A 15,838-nucleotide genomic window follows, 5' to 3' on the forward strand; every position below is an offset into this window, starting at 1 on the left:
ACTTGGTGGTCTGGAGTTTTTTTTTGTAATATTTCTATTCTGTTTTTTTTCCATTTTCTAGTTTATGTACTGGGACTTTATTGCTGACATTTGCCTTGTAAGCAATTTATTTTTGCCTATAAAATATTTTACTATATTTTCCATTTTGCCTTAATAATTCTTCAGTTTTGTAAAGATTTCTTGTGGACTTGTTTCTACCCCCAGCTGGATTTTTTTGCAGTTCTCCCCCAGAGAGACAGGCCTCAAGCTTTTGAGACTCTTCCTTGTTCCTTTTGAATATTAAATGCCTGATGTCCATTTTGAGGCAAAGAGAGGCCTAAAGCTTCTCATTTTCCTGGAACCAGGGTTGCCTTGGGTGAAATCTGTTTTGTGGACTTCACCCCTTTGCTATTTCGTGGAGACAGCATACTCATAACAATTGTGAGCAGTTAGAGAGAGGCTCAGTAATTATTGTGAAACATTAAAATGACCAGGAAATAGAGAAAGGCAAAAATTATTTTGAAAGGAAAGGTCAAAACCAAAAGAACCAAAACTGAAGCAAAACTCTCTCTTTTTTAAGAGGCAAAGTGAAAGTCATAGATAAAATGAGCCTAACACTGAAACAATGATTAATTTTACTAACTAGCACTAAGATTTTGAAAAAGTATTTTCATCCATTTGAAAGTACCAGTCACTGCCATTTTACACCAAATGGTTCAATGATGTCACAAATCACATCAATCTTGGTTACATGTTAACAATGGAAGAACATGTCTTAATTACTGCTAAAAATACCCTAAAAATTACATGATTTATAACCCTAGGAAAAAGTGAGCCGTAAACAAAAATTTATTAAGTCCAAAAATTTATAAATAACAAAATAGAATTATAACAGTGGCCAAGAGCCACTGAACATATGTACAGTATAGGCTAAAGTCATTAGTAAATACACCTAACACATCATTATTACAAACTAGATTATTCAATTTTGGGGTCAAGGGGGCAACAGCCTATGCTCACAGCATAAGGCTGCCTCAGGGCAAGAACCGTGAAATCTTAACTTGATGTTATTTTGGACAATCTAGGTGAATAGGATGGGTGAGCTTGTTGGGCTGAATGGCCTATTCTCTTCACAATTGTTCTAATGTTCTAATACTGTATATGTACATTACATGACCGTAGTGCAGAAGGAAAATCAATTTTAAAGATTATTTCTACCCTGAAAAGGAAAGATGTTTAAAAACAATATTTTGGCTGTATAGGTTTCTTCAGGTGTGCAACTAAAAAGCTAAGAACAGGTAAAACACACATACAGCCACTTTCTTAGGTAATCAGCCAATCACATTGTCAAGATGATCTGCTGTTCAAACTGAGCATTAGAATGGGGACGATAGGTGATTTAAGTGACTTTGAGCTTAGCATAGTTGTTACTGGTCTGAGTATTTCAGAAACTGCTGGGAGTTTCATGCACAACTGTCTCTAGGGCTTATGGAGAATGGTCTGAAAAAGGGAAAATATCCAGTGAGTGGCATTTCTTTGAGCATCTGAAGTATGCAGAAGAACATCTTTGAATGCACAACATGTCAAACTTTGAAGCAGATGGACTACAGCAGCAGGAGACCACAACGGGTGCCAATCCTATCAGCTGAGAACATGCAAGTGAAGCTACAGTTTGAATTAGACAATGGAAGATTGGAAAATTGTTGCATTGTCTGACATGTCTTGATTTCTGCTGAGACATTTGGTTGGTCAGAATTTGACGTCAACAACTTGAAAGCATGGAGCCATCCTGTCCTGTATCAACAGTTCAGACTGATGGTGGTGTAATGGTGTGGGGGATATTTTCTTAGCCCTCTAAGGGTCTCTTAGTACCAATTGAGCATCATTTAAATGCACCAGCCTACCTGAATATTGTTGCTGACCATGTCCATCCCTTTATCACCGCAGTGTACCCATCTTCTGATGGCTACTTCCAACAGGATAACATGCCATGTCACAAAGCTCAGATCATCTCAAACTGGTTTCTTGAACATGACAAGGAGTTTACTGTACTCAAATGGCTTCCACAGTCACCAGATATCAATACAATAGAGCACCTTTGGGATATAGTGGAACAGGCATCACAGATGTGCAGCCGACAAATATGCAGCAACTGCATGATGCTATCATGTCAATATGGACCATAATACCTGAAGAATGTTTTCAACACCTTTCTGAACCTATGTTATGAGGAATTATTGCAGTTGTAAAGGCAAAAGGGGGGTCCAACCCGGTAGGTATATCTAATAAAGTGGCTGAGGAGTGTATATAGGAATGGAAGGAGAGAGCAAAGTCAAGGCAGATGAAAGGAGAAGTAGAGAGTAGGTGAGAAAAAAGCTGCCATTAGAGAAGATAAAGGGAGAGATTTAAATTTTATTTGGACATTAAGACCTGGAGATATATGTGATCCCATGTTGAGAATGAGCTTAGTTTCTTCTGGTTTATTTTATGATATGAAGTTTTCTGCAATAGGCTTTGAAAGGCCTTTGACCTTAATGGCTAGAATGTACTCCCTGATACTTTGTGCTAGCCATCACCTGGTTTCACCTACATAGATGGCTGGACATGTCCTACAAGAAATGCAGTAAATAAAATTTTTAGACTGGCAAGAGGTCTGTTGTTTAATATGGAATTTATCAGAGGGACCATATACATGGGTATTGTTGGTGAGATATTTGGAAATGATACAGTGGGTCCTGTTACAACTTAAAGTTCCCACTGAGGAATGTGGCTCACCTCTGTGAAATGAGCTGTGAAGAAAATGTTTGTGTAGGTTAGGGGGTCAACAGATGTGGAAGGATCATTCTACAAACTTGGGAAATTTAGTTTGATGACCTGTGGGAGAGCTTGAGTGTAGGGTAGAATGGGAGTACCAGCAAGATGCAAGTTTTATTATTGGAGTTCCTCTTAGAGTGGATGTTACAAGGTCTACTCCTAGCTTAAATGAGGGTCCTGTTTACATTATGAGAAAGTTATCCTTTATACGAGTACATGAAGAAACTCCTCATTCTGTGCGCTTCATTACAGGAGTCAACCTCAGAGTCTAAGGAACAGTGAGTGAAAGTGGTGGTAGAGAGTTTTTAGTAAGCCATGGATGGAAGGACCTGCATAGAAGGTAACTGTGTGAGTCAGTTGGCTTGCAAAAGACAGAGGTTTTAACTTCTGGAAAGCTGGAAGAAAGACTGATATCTAAAAATGGTAGAGTAGTGGTGGAAACGTTGACTATATACCTGAGAAATGGATGGGAATTAGTAACATCATTCATGAATTCCTGTAGCTGGCTTCTGGAGCAAGACACACTGACAAACTCAAACTCACACTGATGTTTGTACTTAACTGTGGTCAATATAAATTTAACATTTAGCCCAATATCCACAATTAATTACAGCCTGTAAAAATTATAAAAAAGAAAAAAATATCGTGACAACCCATCATCATTAGCTTCAAAACAATATCTACCAGTGCATTAATCCTCTGGAATGATCTGCATGTCAATTTAAACTCTTGGTGCAATAGTCACCCCCAGGACTTTTTGATCCAAAATATTAAGTTACTTTTCCCTGTAGCTCATTAGAATGAATTTTGTTTAGTGTTTACTCTTCAATGAAGTCATATTATCCGTATGATGGACTGGCACCCCTTTGTGGGTTGATTCCCCATTCAATAAGCTTAATTGTTTTCTGCTGAACAAGACTAAAATCAAGTTCAGTTAATAGTCCTTGTGGATTGGTGTTTCATCTATAATAATTAAAAAAAGGGTAAGTACTGGAAATAGGTTTCCTGTGACCATGTAACAAAATAGGCAGGTCTGGAAAATTGATAGAAAAGATAGAAGGTCTAAAATTGCTTTGAGGGAGCAACTGCATCCAAGAAAGGCTGCCATATTCTCAGAATAACTGAACAGATCCCTGTTGAGTAAATTTTATTTTTTCCAGTGTTCAAATAATACAACACGTCTTTTAGCCATTGCAAAGTGAAGGGTGGTGTGCGATTCTTTCTGCTGATCAAAAGCCAAGGCCAGTACATTTGAATAGTCTTTGTGGATGGGTGTTCCATCTGGAAAAATTTAAAAAGAGCAGTCAGTGAAGGAGAGGCTATTGAAATTTCAAAGGCAATTTAACGGTGGGTTTTAATATTAACTCTTTTGTCTACATTTACAAATGAGCAATCAATTCATGGGTTAGTTGTGCATTAATGCTGGGCACTAGAAGAGATCTATTTATATTAAAATATAAACCAAATGTTTCAGTTTGCCTCAAGTTGTTTGAGTGAATTTTTCATTTAAAAATAAGAAGCAAGGTTTCCAAAGTCATTTTATTTAACAATTACAGAAAATTGAAGAAAGCTGAGCTGTTATAAAAACAACAGGATGTGAAGATAAGATAGCATGCTCTCTTATAAGTGAGGGGAGTTTCTAAAGGGCTACACCAGCACAATTAAACCCAAACCGGTGCTGATACAGCATTTCTGTTTGCTTTAAGCTATAAATAAATTATACATTTTGCGTCATGTCCATGTTCATCACATACAGTATAGTCTGCAGGCAGTAAGAATGTAGTGGACCTTAAACTCAAAGGCTTTCAGTTCAACACGTCTGCCTTGCTGTGTGACCTTGAGCAAGTTTCTTAGCCTTTCGGTTCCCACCATACAATATATCTGCACAAATAAAATAATAATAGTTCATTTTACTAAGGTCATTCAAAGAAAATGTAATTATGTTGTTCAAATAATGCATATTTAAAAGTAACAAGTGATGTGTGTATGTGTGTTAAATCACACCAGGTCTTCTACTTGATGGCTGCTGTCAAATTATTACAAGGGTAATTTGATATATACACAAATGTATTTGCTCATTCCTTAATATATGATTTGAAGGTTCCTTCTTATTTTTTAATAGTTTGGAGGCACTAACTGATTACTATTTGGAGTGCAGACAAGAACAAAATCAAATATAAGAGGCACCACCATGTCTTCAGCTACAAAACAGGAAATTTAATAATGCGGAGAGTATTTCCTGAAGAAAATAACAGAAGCCAAACAATTTTAAATTTCAGTTCAGCTCAATTCATATAATGGATAAAGACCAAATAAATTAGTTATTTTTTTAAAGCTGGCTATATCACTGTTATCGTTGAATATTCAAATTATAGGAACTCATAATACAAAGGAGGCCAGTAATTTGTATTTATCTAGAACTAAAGCAAAATAGAACTTGATGATACTCTATTCCTGCTAATCAACTTCAGCTATCTCAGTCTTCAGAGCCAAAATTGAATTTACTGTATATTATCGATGGTTAACCCCTTTGTGATCCAATATCTGCTTAACAGTATATGATGTGAGTGTGCTTTGCTGTGTAAATATCTATTATTAAACATGACCTTAATAAAAGGACAAGTGATACCAACAAGGAGTAGGATACCTTAATAAAGTGTCTGTGTGAATCTGTTTATTTGTTGGTCCTTCTGGTTGCTAGGGTTAGGAGGACATTTTTAAAGATAGGGAAAACATATAAACACAGCCAGCCACAATAATTTATTTAACTTTTGAAAACAGAAATAAATATTTTGTACATTTTTAGGCTAAACAAAACAGGGAGATGCTGGTGTATCGTGACACATATTATAAATTATTTTGTGCCCGATACTGAGTTCTGAGAAAATACTGTAACAGAGTTTAGAGAGCTGTTAATGGGAAGGACTGAAAGATGGCTATCTGAATTGGGTATAAAATAAGTTTCTGGGAGCAGGATGACGGGAATTGGATGTTTGAGTGGCAGCATTCTGCTGGCAAGGGCTGTCAGTGAGTCCTTTAAATCAGAAGTTTTTGAGAAAGAGGGCAGAGACTTTCTTAGGAAACGAATAAACCAGAATCCCAAACAGGAGTTAGTGCATGCCTGCATGGGAGACATCATCTCAGAGATGATGAAACGTGTAACAGTGATTTTTGATACCAACAGTCTTCAGATTGGTAAGAGCACAAGCTAGACAGGTTCATATCACCTTTGCAGGTGGTTCTTGTCAACTTTTAAAATGGGAAAGTGAAATCATCGGCCATGTTAGGCTCTTAGAATGCAGTACTGCTGTATTTAGTTGTTCAATAACAAGCCCTTTATATAAATGATCCTGTGGTAGTGCTACAGAGAGGACTTCAGTTGTGCTGACAGCTAGGAGGGACTGATGGGAGATTGGCATGCACTTTAAAATAATTTGGACTTTAGTCTTCAGAAGAAAACAAAAAATATCAAAACAAAGTGCATTAAATGTCATGAATAGTGGCTTTTTAATGTGATGCTAGCGTAATTATAATTGCAGATTGTGTATCTGTGTATAATGAAATTCATATGCTTAAGATATGCATAACATTCTTCATTTTTAATTTATTGTATATTCCATAGTACCATAGTAAGATTTCAGGGTTTAGCCAATAGGACTCTCCTGATTACCACTGGGTATTTTAGACACTGTCCACAAAGCGACCTGCCAGGACCAGACCCACATACAAATAACAATTATGCAGTATTTGAACAAAAACCCGAGAGTCGTAATGGACTTGTCACTATCAACTTACAGTTTTCAAAAGATAATAACAAAGTGCATCCGGAAAGTATTTACAGCACATCACTTTTTCCACATTTTGTTATGTTACAGCCTTATTCCAAAATGGATTAAATTCATTTTTTTCTTTAGAATTCTACACACAACACCCTATAATGACAATGTGAAAAAAGTTTACTTGAGGCTTTTGCAAATTTATTAAAAATAAAAAAACTGAGAAATCACATATACATAAGTATTCACAGCCTTTGCTCAATACTTTGTCGATGCACCTTTGGCAGCAATTACAGCCTCAAGTCTTTTTGAATATGATGCCACAAGCTTGGCACACCTATCCTTGGCCAGTTTCGCCCATTCCTCTTTGCAGCACCTCTCAAGCTCCATCAGGTTGGATGGGAAGCGTCGGTGCACAGCCATTTTAAGATCTCTCCAGAAATGTTCTATCGGATTCAAGTCTGGGCTCTGGCTGGGCCACTCAAGGACATTCACAGAGTTGTCCTGAAGCCACTCCTTTGATATCTTGGCTGTGTGCTTAGGGTTGTTGTCCTGCTGAAAGATGAACCGTCACCCCAGTCTGAGGTCAAGAGCGCTCTGGAGCAGGTTTTCATCCAGGATGTCTCTGTACATTGCTGGAGTCATCTTTCTCTTTATCCTGACTAGTCTCCCAGTTCCTGCCGATGAAAAACATCCCCACAGCATGATGCTGCCACCACCATGCTTCACTGTAGGGATGGTATTGGCCTGGTGATGAGCGGTGCCTGGTTTCCTCCAAACGTGACGCCTGGCATTCACACCAAAGAGTTCAATCTTTGTCTCATCAGACCAGAACATTTTGTTTCTCATGGTCTGAGAGTCGTTCAGGTGCCTTTTGGCAAACTCCAGGCGGACTGCCATGTGTCTTTTACTAAGGAGTGGCTTCTGTCTGGCCACTCTACCATACAGGCCTGATTAGTGGATTGCTGCAGAGATGGTTGTCCTTCTGGAAGGTTCTCCAATCTCCACAGAGGACCTCTGGAGCTCTGACAGAGTGACCATTGGGTTCTTGGTCACCTCCCTGACTAAGACCCTTCTCCCCCGATCGCTCAGTTTAGATGGCCGGCCAGCTCTAGGAAGAGTCCTGGTGGTTTCAAACTTCTTCTACTTACGGATGATGGAGGCCACTGTGCTCATTGGGACCTTCAAAGCAGCAGAAATGTTTCTGTAACCTTCCCCAGATTTGTGCCTCGAGACAATCCTGTCTCGGAGGTCTACAGACAATTCATTTGACTTCATGCTTGGTTTGTGCTCTGACATGAACTGTCAACTGTGGGACCTTATATAGACAGGTGTGTGCCTTTCCAAATCATGTCCAATCAACTGAATTTACCACAGGTGGACTCCAATTAAGCTGCAGAAACATCTCAGGGATGATCAGGGGAAACAGGATGCACCTGAGCTCAATTTTGAGCTTCATGGCAAAGACTGTGAATACCTATGTACATGTGCTTTCTCAATTTTTTTTTTTTTTAATAAATTTGCAAAAATCTCAAGTAAACTTTTTTCACGTTGTCAATATAGGATGTTGTGTGTAGAATTCTGAGGAAAAAAATAAATTTAATCCATTTTGGAATAAGGCTGTAACATAACAAAATGTGGAAAAAGTGATGCGCTGTGAATACTTTCTGGATGCACTGTATATCATGATTTGTAGTGTACAACTTCAAGAATGTTACGCTCAAGCTTTATAGCACACTGGTGAGGCCTCATCTTTAGTACTGCGTATAGTTTTGGTCTCCAGGCTACAAAAAAGACATAACAGCACTGCAATAAGTCCAGTGGGCTGATCCCAGGGCTACAGTCGGTGAATTGTGAGTAAAAATTAAAAGAGCAGAGCCTTTTTATTTTAAACTAAAGAAGATTAAGAGGAGACATGATTGAAGTGTTTAAAATTCTGAAGGGAATTAGTACAGTGGATCAAGACTGCTACTTTGAAATGAGTTCAACAAGGACATATGTATAAAGTTGGAAAATTGTTAAGGGTAAATTTCACACAAACATTAGGAAGTTTTTCTTCTCACAGAGAACCACACACATGGAATTAGCTACCAATAGATAGTAGGACTTTAGGGACCTTCAAAACTAGACTTCTTGTTGTTTTGGAGGAATTAGGTGGATAGGATTGTCGAGCTTTGTTGGACTGAATGGCCTGTTCTCATAAAAGGTTTTCTAATGTTGTAATACATGGAAGTAGATATATAGACGAGTTTTTAAAATATTTCATTTTTTAGTTTTCGCTTGAATTGTGGGCCTGGCATGGTTTCTGAAAAAATGAGTTGGAGAGAGTTGGAATTACAGATGACTGATACCAGCAGCTTGAGGGATGAGTTGAAAAGAAGGGGTGACAGTGGGCAGCATTGTCTGACTTCATTTTTGATATTAAAGAGAGAAGAGATTGAGGTGTTGTTGAGCACAGCTGCTATTTGTGTATGAGCAAAGTATTTTAAATAAATACATTCTTTGTCAAATCCCATTTTTATTAATAACCCTTCATGAAAATGATCATTTCATGTGGAAAAAGGCTTTTTCAGCGTAAAGTGGCAGAAGTACAGCTGGGCCTTTAAGAGAGGGCAAAGCATAAATGATAAATAATAAGAAGCAACAAATGTTATCAGAAGGCAGTTGTGCACATTTTCCAGCCCCCTTAGCTTGAAGTGGGGCCATGGGTTTGGGGCATGGAAGCTCAACCCTGCTAGGGCCCGTGGGCACCAGCAGGGAGCACCTGGACGTTTGCTGGACTCTGTTTGGCAGCACTTCTGCCACACCAGGAGGTGCTGCCGGAAGAAGGTTGTTGGACACCTGGAGTTCTTTCTGGTGTCCTATAAAAGGGGGCCAGTCACCACTATTCAATGGCCGGAGTCAGCAGGAAGAAGGACAAAGCCTGTGTGGAGAACTGGAGGCAGAAGTACTGTGCTGTTACTGTTGGCATTATTTGTATTGTGCTGATAAGTGGGGAGCAAATTAAAAAGCACTTCCTCACGGAAGAATAAAGGTGTGTGTTGTGCTGGAGCTTGTGTCTCTGCCTGTCTGTGCCGGATTAGGGCGGGTGTACGCGCCTGGGCTTCACAACAGATAAAATCTCTTATGGTTAAGACATATACATTTATGAGTGATTTTCCGTAGTCAAAGAACAAGGACCTTAGCTAGTAAAGTGCTGTAGTATCAATATCCATAAGTTAGAGAGCAGACTAATAAGTGTATTGTTAATTTTTGGTATTAATTTACATGAAGAGTTGGCATCATTAATTATATTAAGCAGAGGAGTTGATAAATCTTTCAATAGTTCAATTAGTGATATGGATGTGTCCAGAAGGGAGGTTTCCTCCTCAGTATGATGTGGAAGAGGAAATCTGTTAGAAACTTCTCACTTTTCACAAGAGAGGCCATTAGAGGATTCAGAAAATAGTTTAGTATAGTAATCATAAAAATCTTTGTTAATTTTGTGGGAGTCATGTAAGAATTTAGTTTAGTTTTGCCTAATTTAGTTTTAATAGAGGAAATAAACGAGAAAGAATATTTTAATGCTTGTACTGTGCTAGGCTTGGCATTTGATACAAAATACTGGCACCTGGTAGGGTGGATTGGAAATTCTGCCCTATGGCATAATAATTCATTTAGGTTTGATCTACTATTTGTGACAGATTGATTGTGTTCTTGGTTAGCACAATTTGTGGACAAGTGTTACTGAGAGCTTAGATTTAAATACACCTCTCAAACACACATCGTAAAATTACGAAGAAAGGTCTTAATTACCTCCCAGATTACTGAGCCAAGACTCAGAATTTAAGACATTCTTTCAATATGCTAGTGAATAGCTCACAAATGTCTTGTTATTTAAAAGAGAAGTATTAAATTTCCACCTTGGGGTGCAAAGGAGATGTATTTATTATAAAATAAGACTTTTATTATGGGAGATTCAAAGCGAGGAAACTAAGGATACTTCAGTGACTGATAAGGCAAAGGCAAAACCTGTTTTCCTCCTTTTTGTTCCTGCATTTATTTTCTTGTTTAAACTGTGCTATCTATTTAATAAATCTTTAAATATGAAGGAACTTTGTTTCGTTTGTCCTTGGAACAGAGGTGTTATGGTTTTACTCTCATACTTGTGAGAACCTTTAAACTTTAAAAGCTTTTAACCCATTTTTGAGGCCTGTGCAGACAGCAAACCTGCCTTTTGAGTTTGGGGCTAGGCTACCTGAGGTGCTGAGTTGTGCTTCTTTTTGCAGACTTTTGCAGAGTGCAGGTGTGGTGTTTGTTTGTTGTGGATTGCAGCCCCTTTTTGAAATTTTTGAGTGGAAGAATCATAACAACAATATTGCCAGGATACCAAAATGCAATAGAGACAAAAAAGCCAAACAATAGAAAAGGTTTAAATTCAAGATCAAAGAATATTGAACTAACCTTATCTAATATACAAATAATTCCATATTTTGAGTGAAGTGAGGAACGAGGAGACAAAGACAAAGTGAACAAACTGAATTCCCCAGTAGAGTACTCAATAACAGACAATAGAAGCTGACAGCTAATAAAAAGAATTACATTAACAAAAGGAATGGAAGAAGAAAATAAACAGACAAATACAGGTAAAATTCAATGACAACAATCTCTCAGGAACCTAAAAAATATTTTGTTGTAATAAACACTTTGTTGTAATGAACATTTCGTTGTAATGAGATTCTGTATTTGTTACTACATTGCTTTCTTTAACTTGCGCCCAGGCATTTCCAATCATTTCAATAGCTTCTTTCGCATTTATTTTAATCTCCTCCTGCCTACAAGTTATGCTGGCGAGAATTTTTCTCAGCATTTCCTTGCAATAATACACTTTCAGGGTGCGAATGATGCCCAAATCCAATGGCTGATGCCTAGCTGTGCAACTGGGTGGGAGAAATTCAACGCAAATTTTATCTAAATGTAGAAGCATGTTGTGGGCAGCACAGTTATCAATCAGGAGCCATATCATCCTTTTCTTCTTCATACTGTGAGGTTTCTGAACTCTTTTGAGAACCCCCCCACTCCCAACCCAACGGGAACAACACGCTGAAGTGCGTCCCGAAGCACGATTGCAGCATCTGTGGAAGATTGTTGCTGGAGCAGGGCAACATCAGGCTCATAGCGATGCAGTGAAGCGACACAGAAGCAAATCATAAAAGATCAGGGTTGCACTACAAGTCCCTGTCTTACACCCCAAAACACGAGGCTTAGTCTCAGTACTTTAGCAAAACCAGCTTTATTCAGTTTGAAATAGGAATGGTACACATTTATTTTAGCGTGATCTGCCACTTTGCTATACACAGACACAGTAGTCAGGCAGGGTCGTGGCCAGATCAGTGACCAAGTAAACCTGTTAATAGCATTTACAATGTACCTTGCATTACCCGCTGATATCTTTTCTGTTTGCTTTGGCAGAGAGATACAGCATAGCTGAGAGATGCAGCATAGCTTTGAGCCTGCTGTTGCCCCAGCAACAGATAAACAGTCTGCCATGGACGTGAAGATCGGACTTTGGGATGCTCCTTGGCGTGCTGTCTATTTGGGGGAGGTCCCAAGAGAATTTACAAACCTCACATTTTCTTGAATGAGTGCAGCATTAATAGGAATGCTGGATCACTGAACCACGTAAAAACTGCTTTTTCGACGTCTTCAAATGTAGCTGTTCACAAATGTTTGCAATCCGAGATTTTTCTTCTTTTTTTGCTCGGTCTTTCAAGAAAGTTGACAGCGTCAATGGTGAAATTCCAAACTCATTGACAACATTGATTCTCTTTTTGCCTCAATCGAGAGCTGAAAAAATGTAGTTTTTTAAATATTAACTTATCATTTTTTCGTTTCTGACATTTCTATAGGAGGGTGACAATGAGTTAAATTCCAATGGATGTTTTTTAAATGTTGATGAGCAATAAGCAAAAGGTATCACTGAAAACCACCAAAAACAAACACGGGAAAAAAAAACAGTATGAGGAAAGTTCAAAGAAAGGAAAAAAAATTACAATGTTTCTGTTTGGAGATCGTTGTGCACAACTGAGCTGTGGCCACAGAACTAACTGCTCTGTGGATGATTCATTCAGGCATTTCAAGGTCTTTTGGGCACTTTGTTGTAATGAAAGTATCTGCTGAATGTACTTCGTAGTAACAGGAGTTCTAACGGGACTCGTGTCATATGGGGAAACTGTCGGGACCATAAAAATACTTATTTGCTCTGGCAAAACTGTGACAGGAACTAGTATGACCTTTGAGAAATGTTATATATAAAGCTGTCGTAGAACATTGCTATGAAGAGTGGCAGTATTCTTTCAAAGCAATATATGCCCATCCATGGCTGCTATGCGAGATCAGCTTATTGTCCCTGGGTATCTGTTATAGAGTGTACTGTATGAAGAACAATCTAGCTTGCCAACTACAGTCTGCTTGACTTTCTTGTCTTCCAGTAGACAATATTTAGTCGCATGTGTCAATACCTTTCTGCACCAGTATGACTGAATGCCATAATTAATAAACTACTTATATCTTCTACAATGGAGGCTTTACACTCACAATCATTCCATGTTGTCACATCCTAAATAAGAAGATCATTCTCCACTCTGGAGTAACTTCTTATCCACACATCGCATGATTTGTACATCAACATTCATGACACTTAGGTCTCGCTCCTGAATGTGACAATGTTTTGTAACAGAGTGTATCCATAGTGCCTAATTGAGGTGATAGGTGTTATTTTTATTCACACTTCCTTCAATGTCAAATACCCTAACAGAACAGTGTGTTATGTAATTCAGTTTTCTTTCTTTTTTTTTTTTATAAATAAAGCACACTTTCCTTAGTAATTTGCTGCATTTGAATGTTTGACTTAATGATATGAAAACATTGTTATTGTTTATAATTTTTACATACTTCTAGGAACTTTGTATACAAGTTCTGTTATTATGGTCTCATTATCAAATCACACTATCTTACCAGCTAAGTTTGAATGCCATTCTTTAACTTTTCTTTAAGCATGTGGAGTTTATGGACAAATCATTGGTTTGAATCCTGGTTCAAGTGTCATTTTAGGTTTTTCCTTTAGAAGTTCTGTTTCTTTTGCCAATGTCCCAAAGAATGTCATGACGATGGACTTTGTTTTACTCATTTATTTTATTAATTTTTTTACAGTCTTTTTCTTGGCCTCTATAAATAATGTGGTAGTGGGCTGTAGAGGTCAAAGAATGTATTGGTCTGGTCTGTTTTTTGATGTTGGATTTAAGGATGTTCATTTTAAATACTCTTTCCTGAGGCGCCATTTTATTTTTAGAATTAGTACCGTCATTGTGTCATTGGTTGCTGTTTTTAATGCAGGTTCTTGTTTGGGAATGTGGGGCGTGTGATGTAATTATGAAGGTTAATGTTATACACTCTTTTACTGTCCAAATTTGCAACTAATTTATATCTTAAAACTCATTTTTCATAAAGATATTTCTGGCTGTGGAGTGTTTTCTGTTCTTCAACTTTCCTTGCGTCTTATCTTCTTAGGCTACATTCTGGTTTTTGACTTATTTGCTGTGTCTCTTGATTTATAATTGTGTCTAATGCCCTAGCAATTGTTTCTCATTCTCTAAGTTTCAATCATGACTAGTACATTCCATCTCCTGATTCCACCCTAGTGAACACTGCTGCTGCCCTGTGTAGTCATTACAAAAAAATGATTACCAGATTAATTGACCTTACTAATTTGGCCCTATACAATTGTATACAATAGACTGTTGTCCCATCCAGGGTTGGTTCCTGCTATGCACTGGTCTAAATACTTTATATTACTTTTTGCATAAGCAGAATCAAATAAATTAAAAAAAAGATTAATATCACTTTTAGGATTTTGTTTTAAAGAGCTCTCAAGTCATATTTTTGGTAAAATGTATTGTTCCTGGGTGGTGCAGTGGTAGTGCTGCTGCCTCGCAGTTAGGAGACCTGGGTTTGCTTCCCGGGTCCCCTCTTCATGGAGTCTGCATGGGTTTCCTCCGGGTACTCTGGTTTCCTCCCACAGTCCAAAGACATGCAGGTTAGGTGCATTGGCGAACCTAAATTGTGCTTTGTGTGTGTGTGTCCTGCGGTGGGCTGGCGCTCTGCCCAGGGTTTGTTTCCTACCTTGTGCCGTGGGATTGGCTCCAGCAGACCCCTGTGACCCTGTAGTTAGGATATAGCAGGTTGGATAGTGGATGGATGAATGTATTGTTCCTAATTTATTACTTTATTAATTTAGCCACACTGACTCTACATTCAGGGTTGACTGCTACTGTGTACTTGATGGACTATTATGAACAGATCTAAGGGGAAATTCAAGTTGGCGTTAGGATCTTGTGCTTATTTATGAATTTCTTGATCGGTTTTGGTTTGCTTTTTATGGTATCCTGACCCCACTCTGTTAACAGCTCCTTGTGCCACCTTCATTTTATCTTTTTTGACCACAAAATATCTACTAGTACACCCTTCCTTGCCAAGTGTTCACAACAGCTGGATAAGCAAAACTGATCTTAAGTTATACTAAAGGAGCCCTTCAAAAGCTCCCAAACGAAAAATAGCATTTGAAAGCAATTGTTACATAGAATCAATTAGAAGAGAATTACAAAAATCAACATAGATGATTATCAACTGCCAGCTTATTCTGTTATACAAGTCCTAAATTATCAGGTCAACTATGAAAAAAATATTCCTTATTGTTATTACAATATTTTAATTTTTTTTAACATGCATATAGGGACAAGGTGGGGCTTTTATTTTAATAATATTGTGTTTCTTATTCAGCCTTTTTTCTTTGTATGGTGTTTTTATTACTCTTATAGAGTCTCACTGTGTATGGTACAGTATATACATCTGGAAAAAAAATATGAGTGAATTTTGCTTAATACTGGGTGGGAACAAGGCAGCACTTAACTTAGGGGTGGTGATTTTGAACTACAAAAAACAACGGTGCTCTCGTTTATTTAATCTGACAGAGAGAAAGCTTCTGATTACGATAAACTACCATGTTTATAAAAATCTGAATTGCAAAATATGCATTTGACATAAACGATGTGTTACAACGCGTCAAAAGAAGGTAAAAAGGACTGCTGTTAAGAGAGTTGATAATAAAGAGCCAGAGGAGATGCAGATTTTAGCGCCCAAAACACCTAAATCAACAAATCTGCCTGAAAATACCAGTAAAAGCCCTCAGGAGACTGCACAGCATTTACTGTCTCAAGGCATGTCAATATAAA

The sequence above is a fragment of the Polypterus senegalus genome, chromosome 3 (genome assembly GCF_016835505.1).
Source record: "Polypterus senegalus isolate Bchr_013 chromosome 3, ASM1683550v1, whole genome shotgun sequence".
Classification (NCBI taxonomy): Eukaryota; Metazoa; Chordata; class Cladistia; order Polypteriformes; family Polypteridae; genus Polypterus; species Polypterus senegalus.